General features: G+C 40.3%; 1 pseudogene; it reads right to left on the bottom strand.

Annotated features, from left to right (window-relative positions):
- Positions 1–3,219: 3,219 nt before the first annotated feature.
- Positions 3,220–13,460, bottom strand: part of LOC131875146 (uncharacterized) — a 68,149-nt pseudogene continuing 57,908 nt past the window's right edge.

Raw genomic sequence — 13,460 nt, 5'->3', positions numbered from 1 at the left:
TGCATCCACTAATTGGATGGCTACTATTGGGTCGCAATTCAACCCTATTGTTGACTTGCTCACCAATCCCTAGGCAGTCTGTGTGATCGTTCGACCAGATTTTCCAGACAATGACATCCACTAGCAAATTTTTGAGAGTGATGAGAAAATTTCTCTGTTCATTCAAAAATCAGGAGAGTTTGACCATGGTGATGCCAAAAATGACAAGCAAAAACTCACAGGCAATAAAGGTGACTACGCTAAAATGATAGGAGGGAATGGGAGAATACTTAAGGTCAAAAAGGAAGTTCCCTCAAAAGACTGAGAGAGATTGGCTTGATATTGTGATGAATATGTGAGCATGCTACTATGATCATATGAGGATTTCAAAGGATACAATTCTAGAATCATTCAGCACACCATTGAGCTCGTTGATGGGGTCAAGCCAGTTCAACAGAAGCAGAGACTTATTAATCCAAAGACTGAGTTTCTTATGGCTTAGGAATTGAATAAATTGATAGAATCAAAGATTGTCTACCCCATCAAGCATAGTACATGGGTATCAAATTTGGTGCTAGTCAAAAAGAAGAATGGGGATATCTGACTCTATGTAGACTTCTGGGACTTGAACCAAGCCTCTCTAAAAGACCATTACCCTTTGCCACCCATGGAACTATTGTTAAGCACTGTAGCAAGGTCAAAGATGTTTTTTATGTTGGATGGATTCTCAAGTTATAACTAGATATTAGTAAAGCCAAAAGATCAACATAAGACAACCTTCACAACCAAATGGGGAATATTTGCTTATCAAAAAATGTCATTTGGGTTGTTAAATATCGGCGCCACTTTTTAGAGAGCTATAGATTTGGATTTCAAGGAACTCATTAAAAAAATCATCCTCATCTACTTGGATGACTTGACCATGCTTTCAAAGAATAAAGAAGATCACTTCAATAATCTCAAGCTAGTGTTCCAGAAGTGTTTGGAATTTGGCATCTCATTAAACCCAAAGAAATGCATCTTTGGGGTCCTGCAAGGGAAATTACTGGGGCACATAGTGTCAAAAGAAGGAGTCTCCATTGATCCAGATTGAGTGAAGGCAATAAAGGGGCTTCATCTTTCTGTCGACAAGAAGGGCGTTCAGTCCTTCCTAGGTAAAGTTAACTTTGTTAGCCTCTTTATCTCGGACTTTGTTGGGATGGTGAGGCCCATCACTCTAATGCTTAAAAGGGAAATGCATTTTAAATAGACTCTTGAAGATAAAGAGGCATTCAAGTGGATAAAATATGCCATCTCCCATACTCTCCAACCCTGATATGTCCAAGGATTTTATAATGTATGTTTTCTCTAGCAATTATAGCATTGTCATGGTTCTAACCCAGAAAGATGTAGACAAAAGAGGTGATCATCCCATAGCTTTCCATTCCAAAAATCTGAAAGAATATGAGGCTAAATACAATTTTGTTGAAAAGCAAGCTTAAGGGCCTAAAAAATTTCAAGCATTTTATTTCCTATAATAAGACTAATGTATATGTCACCCACCCTTCAGTCAGGGAATATATTATGGAAGGCGACATTACAGAGAAGAGAGTGAATTGGATTACCAAAATCCTAGAATATGACATTGATGTCAGACCAACCAAGGTAATCCGTGGAAAAGGCTTGTGTGAATATATAGCCCAAGAGTCTGACCCTCAAGAGGGCGACACTACTACAGAGGAGGTTGTAATGGTCACCTTCAAACCAACAGAAGCATGCTGGATGGAGAATCGGAAACATTTTATGAAGACTAGAATTTTCCCTACAGGCCTCCATCCCGAAAAGAATAGACTCTACATTATGTAGAACAACAGCTTCCACCTAGTGGAAGGAGTGCTTTTTAAGAGAAATTTCGACGGAATCCTACTCTATTGCATGGACCAAGGCCAAGCTAGTAATATTCTACATGAATTCCATTATGGATTATCAGGAGGCCACTATTCAATTCAAACCACAATCATTAAGATCACCCATGCTGGGTACTTCTGGCCCTATATGTTTAAAGATGTGCATACTCTGGTAAGAGAATGCAAATAATGTCAGTACTATAGTGGTAGGTGCAGAAAGGCGGCAATGTCGCTTAGACCCATAATGGTGGAAGAACCCTTTTCTTAATGGGGTCTCGATTTAATAGGAATGATCAACCCTCCAAGCTCAGTCGGACACAAGTTGATCCTAACTGCTACTGACTACTTCACTAGATGGTTTAAAGTTGTCCCCCTAAAGAATTCATTAGAGGCAGAGATATTATCATTTCTGGAAGATTTAGTGTGTCGGTATGGTCTGCTAAAGACCATAATATCGGACAATGCGTGAGCATTCAAAGGCTCACGAGTCACCCAGTTTTCTCTCAGTCGAGGTATCTACCAGAAGACCTCCTCAAACTACTATCCACATGGAAATGGCCTAGTTGAATCCACTAACAAGAATCTCATAAGACTCAGTAAAGGATGGGCTTTGAGCACAAAAGGGAGTGGCATCACCACTTGAGAAGTGTGTTATGGGCAGACCAGATCATGCCCAAGTAGATTCTAAAGAACTCCCCATACAAGTTGGTCTACGGCAAGGATGTCTTATTCCCCGTGTCTTTGGAGATCCCCGCCTTACAGTTACTCAAATCTATCAAGGTGGTTGAAAATGGTCCCATGGAGGTGAGATTAGAATAGCTTATGGAGCAAGAGGAATCAACGGAAGTGGCATTTTCATCCCTTCAAAACCACCAGCAAACCGTCAAGAGGTGGTTTGATAATAAGAAAAGTTCTGACTCGAGACTCAAACAAGGCAACCTTGATTTGAAGTATAATGAGAGGGCAGCCAAGCTCGGTCAACATGCTAAATTTGATGGTTTATGGGAGGGACCCTTTTGCATTACGAATTGCAAGGGTTTTAATGCTTTTGATCTCAAGAATATGCAGGGGGAATCTCTCGGAATCCCTATCAATGGGTTTCATCTTAAACCTTTTCACTAGAACCAAATTTCCTAATGTAAAATAATTTAGATAATGTATTTTAGTGTGCCTTATTTATTTGATTATGTTTCTTCATGCATTCCCAAAGAGAAAAAGTGAACCACGAGATACACCTTGAGAAAGCAAAAGGAAATAATTATATTATAAGTATCTTGGTGCAATATATGCAGAAGGCCTGCGACCTATATTTGAGAAATAAAGAGACAAACTTTTGAAACAAGGTGGCAATATATCAGTGATCGTCTTCATCATCCTCCTCATCCATCTGAAATTTAGAGTCATCATCTTCATCTTCAGCATCATCTCCCTCTGACCGCTCGTGGCTAGAGTCGTCATTGAGCTCCTGAAATATCAACAAAAGCACCAGGTTAGGGAGAACATGCAGCATCAAGATCTGCAAGAAGATGTAGTCTTTGAATTCACTATACCACTTGGTGCCAATTGGAATAGGCACTATCAAATGAACTTCGCACAAAGCTCTGCTCGGAAGTGATGAGATGACAACAACATGGTCTTCAGGCTGTCTATAAGAGGATACTAGGTCACCTCCTCACCGAGTGTGATGAAACGTTGCAGATCTGAGGCTAGAGGTAAACCTCTAAAAAGAACGTAGTACGCCACAACATCCTCCAGACCACCTAGATACTCAAGAGGGAAGAGCGCTTTAGCTAGATCTAAGGTTAGATAACTAGTCATCCCGACATCCAGTTATGAAGCCACAAAACGTGAGTAGATATCCATGTTGACACGGTATCTATCCATATTGTCAATGAAATCCTCCTCAAACACCCATTTGATGGCATCAATTATTAGAGGATTTTGTGTCGTGTCATCCCCCGTAACCTTTGGTCTAAGATATTTCCTAAAAAAGTGACTTGAGCCTTACTACTGGTAAGCCTGACGGGAGTACCTATTTTTCAAGAAACTTCGTCGTTGAGCTAGAAACTGTGCAAAAGAATGTCTGAATAGACATATTTATAGTGGATTTTCAGCTCCAGGTAATGAGTGAAGTGGAAAGCCAGTGCTCCTGATTTTTTGACGCAACTCTCTTTTCTCATAAACTCACACAAGTAGACGAAGTCTAGCTCGAAGGTTGCATACGCCCTGTCCTGTACCTTAAAAAGAGAAGTGGTATCCTCAAACTCCACGCGTATATATAGGTACATCGTGTCTAAGTTAGAATACCCATACATCTATTATAACTCGTGTGAGCCTCGCTGGCTATAGATAATCTCCTTAATGGGGATATTTGTTCGAATAAATAGATCGCCGCAAGTGGCCCGAAGTAATGGCAGACTGAACAGGCATCTTCTCAGGAAACACAAATGGTGGGGCTTATCTTTTTTTAGAATTAATTGCAACTTGGAAAATGAAGTGGCATACGTGCAGACAAGCTCTTGTCGTTAAATACCTTCTTTCATGCAAATCTAGGCATGCAACGCATTTAATGAAGAAGGTATCCAAAAGTGCATATCATATTATTCATTTTAGCATACGCCTTGTCCTGTACCTTGAAAAGAGAAGTGGTTTCCTCAAATACCACGTGTATATATAGGTACATCGCATCTAAGTCAGAATACCCATAGGTCTGTTATAACTCATGCGAACCTCATTGGCTATGGATACTCTCTTTAATGGGGAGATTTGTCTGGACAAACAGATCACCTCAAGTGGCTCAAAGTAAAGGCGGACTGAATAGAAGTCTTCTCAGGAAACACAAATGGCGGCGATTATCCTTTGTTAGAATTAATTGCAACTTAAAAAATAAAATGGCATATGTGCGGACAGGCACTTGTCAATAAATGCCTTATTTTGCCCAAATCTAGGCATGTGACGCATTTAAGGAAGAAGATCTCCAAAAGTGCATATCATATTGTTTATTTTACACCCCCAAGTACCGAAAATCTTCAGAGGTGTCAGAAAGAGAAGCTTTCTTGCATAAGATGGAGATGGAAGCAACCTCCTCAGGTTCTTTCCAAGGAAAAATCTGGGTAGATTTATTTGGGGAGCTCTCGTATTCCTCTCATGTCGTGCCCCCGAAGCCGGAATATCAAAGAACCAAAGCTAAATCAAAGTCGGCCACCCCCAACCCGACGGTGGTGATAGATTCTTTAGAGAATGTCATTGAGCCCAAACTTCCCACAAAGTCAAAGAACCTCAGAGAGGTCGCTTGTAGTAAGATGGTAAATCACAAGAACGAGCCACAATCTATGGTAGTCAAATTCTAGAATAGTGGTGCTCCTCAGTTCGTGGTTCCCATGGTTTCGTACTATCCAGAGTTCATTGTTGTGTGCGCCAATAGGTTTGAGCTTGGTTTTTCTTCAATTCAGGGCTCTCTTCTGAGAGTAGTTATAACCCCAGAGGTTATTAGGGATATGATGTGTTGTCCCATATTTGACAGCACGAAGGTGTTCGGTGAGAGTTCCATGGAGGAATATTGGGACACTAGAAGAGATATCATCTCATTTTGTCACGGTGCACTGAATCAGAGTTCAACAGCTGGGTCTCCAAGATTCTCTTTGTCCTACAATGATTTCAGGCATGATGACCTCAAAGATATCTCCTCGACCACCGGGAGATCACTGCTCCTATGATGAGTTTCCTATTCAAATGCCAGAAGTAGAAAGGGCCATTTTATTTTGACTTCTCTATCTTAATAGCCAAAGAAATGGTGAAGCAATTAGCTTAATTTCAACATTTTTGGCGGTTCAGGTTTGCCTCATTCCTAGTTCACCTTTTCCTGCACCAGAATGATGCTTTTTTTCAGCCAATTCATGTGATTGGCTACTTATAATGAGTCAGTAAACAAAATGCCTGTGTCGGCCTAGATGCCCATCCTGCTAGCTTCTTATGATGCCTACCAGTTTTCAGACTATTTCTTGAATCTCATCCTTTAGGATATTAGTTTGATCCCCAAAGAGCCTCTTGCTCACTTTTCCCAGATACAAATGAATTGGATGTACAATGAGTGCCCCTCTTGTGACAGGTTTTTGGGTAGTGACTTTTCCTTTATCTGGGTGCATGGCTTCTCTGAAGAACCCTTCCGCCTACCTACCGATGTCACAGAGAGAACCCTTGCCCTTGAAATTTTTTGGTAGTTGGTGGAGATTGACAGAGCTATAGGGGTAGGAAAACATGATACCTCCATAACAGAGGACCACAAGGCTATTGGCCCCATTACTCTCGTACGAAGGAGCATTACTGAAAATATCCTGACCTCCAAGCTAGTGCAACTTGGCTTGGTAGTAATTGATGATGTGTGGAGTTATGACCTAAATGGGTACCTGTTTAAGAGACAAAATGCAGTTAAGCATGAACCGCAGAGTTCATGGGAAGGATGCACCAACCCGCCAGTGAATGACCCAAATCTATATGTGGGTCCCAGTGATTTTCCTATTTTGAAACGTCCCTCGTGGTTGAATTTTTTCTCTATCATACAAAAGTACAATCCAACGAAGCCCATTCCCCGAAGCATGCTAGAAGCCATGAGTTTGGATTCATGGCCTAAGAAAAAGGGACGATTTATGGATCTACTCTTAAGAAGTGAATCATCCTAGGGCTAACATCAAGAACGCTCCTTTTGATGAGCATTTTGAGACCGAATGGTGATAGCACAAAAAATTAGATGAAGAGACGGGCGATGAGTCCCCATGTGGCAACTCATCCCTTGATGTGGCCAAATAGCAGGAGGTAGAAGTTATAAATGTAGAATAGAAAGAGACTAAGTCTAGTATTCCTCTTCCTCTCACTAGTTCAATCCGGAGACCCCATTCCCAAACTGCCAAAAGATCGGCTAAGAAGCAGGCGCCTGATTTCTCTTCCAGTAAAAAGCAATATCTAGGTTCTGCCAAGAAGGGTTCATCTTCTTGGGTCCCTGAGGTTCCTTCAGTCTCTCAACGACCGGTGACATCTATGGCTCAGGTAGGCCCTTCTTTTCCCTTTCTCTCTGCTCAATCTGTATCTTATGTAGTGTCCTAGGTTGCATCTATGCCTGCCCAAATCCCCACTACCCTCACATTAGCACCCGTCGGGGCGTCGGTCGACCCTCAAGTTGCATTATTGCAGGTCTCTATTTTTCTCCCTGCCCCCAATTTTTTTCCTGCATCATTTTCCCCACAAATGCCTGATGCAGTAACTATCTCGCGTAGGCTTGGTTTTAGAGAGTCCACTCCTCCCCCAAATGTCGCAGCAGCATCCGCTAATCCATTTTCTTCAGGAGCCTCTCCTTTCATCCCGTTGTTTTCTCCAACCACGCTTGCACATCCCATTTAGATCTCTTTTGGTGGCCCTATTTACCAATTGTCCTTTGCAATCCCTCCTAGTGCAGCGCTTGTAGGCCAAGCTATTGTAAACCCGGATGCTTATCAACAACAATTTACCTATTCCAAGACTACGTGTATTGGTAGGACCGGTAAGAGAAAGGAGAAAGATGGTGCCAAGCCAACCCCATCTGCATGTACAGATGCAATTCAGCGAGGAAAAGGATAGTCTCTTCTTTGCGACCATGTTCCCAAAGGTCGATAAGCCGAAGGCTCAAATGAGACCCAATGATTACACCTTGCATGTTGTCGGGGTCAATCTCTTGAATGCTACGGTATCTGAAAAGGTAGAAATGATGGAAGAAACTTCAAAGGTCGTGTCTTTAGATTTCATCAAAAAGAGTCATCATCTGGAGAAAATGCAAGTAGAGAATGTGTGCCTCTGAGAATCCTTGGACCAATAGAGAAAGGAAGACAAAGCTAGAAATCCTAAAATCAACCGCTTGTAGGGATTGTTAACCCAGGCCAACTCCGAAAAAAGAAAAGTTGCAATCCACCCTCAACAATGTGAGTTCTCAATTGAAAGGACAAGAGGCAACAAGGAATGTGGCTTTGAAGGAGAAAGAAATACAACAGCTTCAAAAGATGCTACCCAAATTCATTCACAGCTATGTGAGGAGATCCGCCTAAAAGAAAAATATGCTCGGCAGCTGAGTGATACACAGGTCACGCTTTAGGAGGAAAGAGCAAGGTTTGAAACATATGTGTGTGAAAAATAGAGTAGGGTGGAGCAAGCTGAAAATAAATTCCTAGATGTGGAGGATTTATTGCAGCAAGAACGGGATCACATGTCATGACTTCAACAAGATTTACAAGATGGAAATGCCAAGATCCTCGCTCTAGAAAGTCAGGTGGTCCATGAACAAGACAAGTGTAGGGAGCTGCAAGACGAGATAAGAGCAAAAGATGAGGAAGTCTCACAGTTATCAAACCTTCCTCCCCCTCTGGAGGTTATTCAAGATTTCTCTTGAATTTAACTAGAATTGTATGTTTCTCATTGGGAGAGAATTAAGCAGTATTTCCCTTTTCTACAACTCGTATTGAGTTTCCTAGGAGAAGCGCAATCTCCCTGTGTCGTAGCAGGTGCTCTCATTAACAACTCTATGCTTTTTATTCGTCCTAAGCGCCTCATAGCCTAGATCTTAATTCAGTTGCTATATGCCGCTACAGATGAAGAATTGAGAGAAAAGGGAATTACAAACCACAAGCAATTAATCAGGAAGACTAAATTTTTCATTAACTAACACAGGGTAATCATGCATGTGTCATCAGCGCTTGAGCCTTTGAAGATTTTGCTTCTAGATATCAAGCAGTGCATAGAGAGGTTTGTTTTCCTGGGTCTTCCTTCTCCTTTTACCACAGATGGCTTTCTGCTAGGGTGATGCAGAGAGTCTTGGAGCTTGTTCCAATCACCTTCTTGGTTTACTTGCCTACTCAACCCTCTAACTTCTCAAGCCCATCCAATGGCACTTGGTAGGGGTTTTTCTATCTAGAGCTCCAAGGTCTGATACATTTTCTCTTTCCTCCAAGGTATAGCCACTGATCTTAGTCAATCAACACCTCCTGTTGAGGCTTTCACCTTAATCCCCAACACCACTTCTCAAGCTCCAACCACCCGTGCAAAGGATCACAATATACTATTTGGTTCTTTGTGTTCTAAATGCATTTTCATTATGTCTTTGAGGTCTTTAAGGTATTTGGGCATCTTCAAACCCATTTTTAAGGTTTCCTAGCCTCTCTTTGACTCCACCGAGCCCAAATAGGCCTAATTCAATTAGCCCTCCCTTGGCGGTTTTTAGGGCTTAGTTTTAAAAATTTCCACACATGGCCACAAAAATTTTTTATATTTAAGTACCCTTTTCAAATTTTCAGACAATATTGGAAAATTGCATCTGGGTTATCCGTACACATGGAGTTTCCAATACTGCACTATTTTCAAGGGTTTAAGCCTACCCGAGTGACTTGGAAAGATGGCCTTAAAACCCTTCAATAGTCAAAACACCTGCCAAATTTAATTAGGGATTCTTTAAGGGAACTCAGAGGTATTTCCAACCATGGTTCCATTCCTCTTCCATTAATCCACATGTGTTCAGAATTTGCACATCTTTTGTTGTCCTAACTCACCAACTCCTAGCGGTGAGCCTAGGGCTTCATGGTTGCTCCTCCACAAAGGCCTACAAGACAAAAAAAACCTACTCTAATCATATGTACAGACCCTAACCTATAATTCCACTTTATTTTAATAGGTTCCATCAATGCATGGTCAGGTTAGAGCCATTTCGCTCTTAAACCCTACCTTGAAAGGGTTTTACAACTAATTTCAAATAATGAATGAGATCTTTGCAACCAAACACAAAAAAACTTACTAATCTACCTTGTTGGAAAGTACACTCAACAATCACTCATGCCCTGCAATTATATTTCTCTGACAAGTCCATACGGGACCGTACAAAGCAATGAAAATAAGGAAAAACTGTCAAAAACGGTGAAAAATCAACATTACTTGAAAACACAAACTTGTTCTTGCATTCTAGATTCTCTAACCCATAAAATGAAGTATATTTTGGCTTATATTCTAATTTTTTATTTGGTTGAACCAAATTTGCAATGCCAATCATCAAAAAATGCAACTTTTGCAAAAATTTGGAAAATGTTGCTCAACAACTTTTACATCTTTTTGACACCTTAGATGCAACTTTTTATTCTAGTGCATTCCAAGGCTTCTGAAGGCCCTCAAGCATCCTATAATTCCTAAAAACAAAAAAATAACCCCTATTAAATGTTGACAATGATCCAAAGTACTACTCCTGTGATCAACCTTAGCATTAAAACTTCCTAGGTTGATAGCATCCTGAATACAAATGACACAATCAAAAACTTGGACAACTCAACCATGGCTCTACTGAGTCCAAAATGGTTGGTACATTATTAAACCATAAAATACAACATACAAAACTTAGAATAAAACAAAATTTCATGCTTGGAGTGTTAGTTTCCCTACACCATACTCCCTAGGATAAAGAACTCAAGTCCCTTGAGTTAAGAGGTCTGCAATCTCCACTCCATGCTGAAGTATATCTGATTCTGATATCCACATAACATCTGAATCAGGTAACCCTTCACATTTCACAATATAATGCTTGTAAACTCTTTTCCTTTTCTTCTTTACTACCTTGGTGTCCAAGATACTTTCCAACTTGACCAGTTGGCTAGGTGGAAAATCCTTCACCCAATCCTCATTAACCTGTGATGATATGTCCAACTAATTTGTTGGTGACTCTCTGATAAGGAGTAGATGCAAGGGAATTGCTCAATAGGTTTTGGTGTTTGCTATATGATAGGTCCTTTCTAGTTTCAAGGTTTTGTTACTGAAATCAGAGTGCCAAAAGGTTTATAGACAACCTAGCAACTCTCCTTGTTCTACCTCCCTAAGACAAAACTTCTTGGTTGCTTAAGGGCTTCAAGTCCATAATCTCTCTGGTTTGGTAATCTAACTCCTTACTCACCTAATTGGCATTCATTCCTCTATCCCTATCCTGCTCTCTAACTACACAAGGTCTCCTTTTAGTGAATTACAAGCTTGAGTCAAGTTTTGTTTCCTTGGGTGTCTTTTGGTCTTCTACGTTTTGGAGTGTAGAAGACCAAAACGTGCTGCAAACTAAGTTTTGGAGTCTTTCCTACCAAAAAGTGTTAGATGAATGTAAGGACAACTTGTTTCAACTGGTATTGATGAACTTTATGCTTTACATCCTCCATTTGTGTACCCGATTTGACAAAAAACCAATTTTGAGGCCTAAAATGGGCTACAAGGAATTAGCCCTCCTTTTGGGGTTTTGTGCTCACCCTGCTCCAACGATGGACTTCCTAACTAAAATCATCACATATATGGATACCCTTTTGGGAGTTCTTGAATATTTATTGAGTTTTAGGGTCCCTTAAGCCTTCTCCAGGATTGTCCCAAAAATGGGTGCAAGAAAGAGGGTTTGCAAGGGTTTTGGTGGAAAATAATGACTAACAAGTTGGAGACCTTCAATATGGACCATAAAAACTTGGTTCTACCATGTTACTTGCTAAATAGGCCATGAAAAGACAGGTTTTACACCTTCCAAAGGTTAGGAAATAAGATTTACAAAAGTTGCTCATAAGGCATATGCAACGTTGACAACTTTCCCATTATTGTTGTCTACAAGCACATCTTTAGTATGAAAAGAAATTACATTTCAAAACATGAGAACATGTCCATCATTAAAGACACACAAATATCACATTAGCCCTGCACAAAAACCATTAGGCAATTACAAACAAAGATTTGTTCACTGTCAAGTCATTTATGACTGCACTTTTCTCTTTTCACTGTTTTTCACTTTGGACCTGCACTTTACATTGTCAAAACTCTTATTTGAAGATCTGTTTTGTGCTTTCTTAGAAATTCTCTACCTTTTTATGCGTGATTTCCTTCATACCTACCACTTGGAGAGGAGAATTTCATGTACAACTTCAACAAAAATGTAAAAATCGGTCATAGTTGACTGTGGCAGCCAACTAGGCATTACAATTTTGCCTCAAAGATCATCAATTGATCTTGGAAACTTTCCAACCCATGGACAATACCAAAAATCACTCCTTGTTCTTGTTTGAAAGCAATTAGAAGGAGGTACAAGGCTTAACAAACCCCAACATGTGGTGGAGAGTAAGCAAGTGAATAGAAAATCAACTCTAAAACAGTGACTCACTGTTTTTTACATCATTTTCACAAACTGAAAATGCAATCATCCTCATTATGGCTTAGAAAGCCTCTTTTCCTTGACATACAACCTTAAACATCAAAGCAAGTCTGTCCATCTGATAAATGTATTTGCTATGGAAGAGCAAAGCATCAAACTACTTCAAGACCCTAGCCAAATGGCACACTTGCCTAGGGCTCCATGGCCACCAAACTCCCTACACCTGCACTTTTGAAATCAAAACAAGTATGTACATATCTTACAAGTTGAACAACTAGTTCTTGGGAAGCCATGAGCATTTAGGGCCTCAAGAAGCCAAGTTGGTCAAGCATCCTTGCCAATTTCCTAGACAAGGCAGTGAAACTGTCAAAACCAAATATTTTTGCACAAAATTCAAAACTTGATGAAATTAAATGCCACCAAGGGAAAAGCTTTAGGAAACATGAGAGAACATGAAAATGCCAAAACAATATGGACAAGTACTGCAGGCGTACAGACTGCTGCTCACTTGGAGTCAGAACATAGTGAAAAACAAGGAACTTTTAGAGCAAATTCTCAAAATGCCTAATAATTTCGAATGAACAACCCTTAAAATAGTTCAAAAAGGAGATTAAATACCTCTCCCAGTTGGTTAGCCTCCTGTACAAACTGGTACATGTCCAAGAGCACTTAAATTTGACATTTTGATGCCTAAATGACAACTTTTGGTGCCTAAAAAATGCAAGGTTGATCTCAAAGACCTACAATCAACTAAGAGCACTACTCACACCTACAAACCAAGCATAAGACATGTCTAAGCACTTTCAAAACAAAAACCACACTAAAAACTCACTTTTCCATCATTTTGTCGGGCAACTCCAAACTGGCAACTTTGAGCAAAAAGATGAAAACAAGAAACCAAAACCACACAATGAGTTCAAAACTCATCCAAACAACCTAGAACAACTTCAAAAACATCTTAGACAACTTTACAACTTAAAACTAATAAAAACCAAAATTACTATCAAACCTGAGATGAAAATGAGACCTAGGTGCTACTGCACCATACTCCCCTAGTGACAAAGAAGTCATGTGACTCCTTTTGGGCAGAAAAGAGAGAGGAATACCAGCCTTGCGGAAGTCACTTTCAAGTATCTAAGTGGCTTCAGAAGCTAGTTGATCTTTCTACTTGATCAAATGTTCAAGGTAGTCATGTTTTCTAGTCTTCTTGATGATTCTGGAATCAAGTACCTGTTGAGGAATGGGAGAAGAAGAAGAGGGGAGAGATAGATCAGAAAGGGAATGTGAAATGTCTGAAGCTCTCTGAGTCTCTTCTGGAGGCTGCCCCTTGAAAGGTACCAAATCTACAACATTAAAGATAGGAGACAAGGAAACATCAGCAGGTAAATCAATCTTATAAGCATTTGGGCCATACTTAGCCAAAATCCTAC

Source organism: Cryptomeria japonica, chromosome 4, assembly GCF_030272615.1.
Source record: "Cryptomeria japonica chromosome 4, Sugi_1.0, whole genome shotgun sequence".
NCBI lineage: Eukaryota > Viridiplantae > Streptophyta > Pinopsida > Cupressales > Cupressaceae > Cryptomeria > Cryptomeria japonica.
The sequence above is the reverse complement of the archived record's forward strand: the minus strand, read 5'-3'. Positions and strand labels throughout refer to the sequence as shown.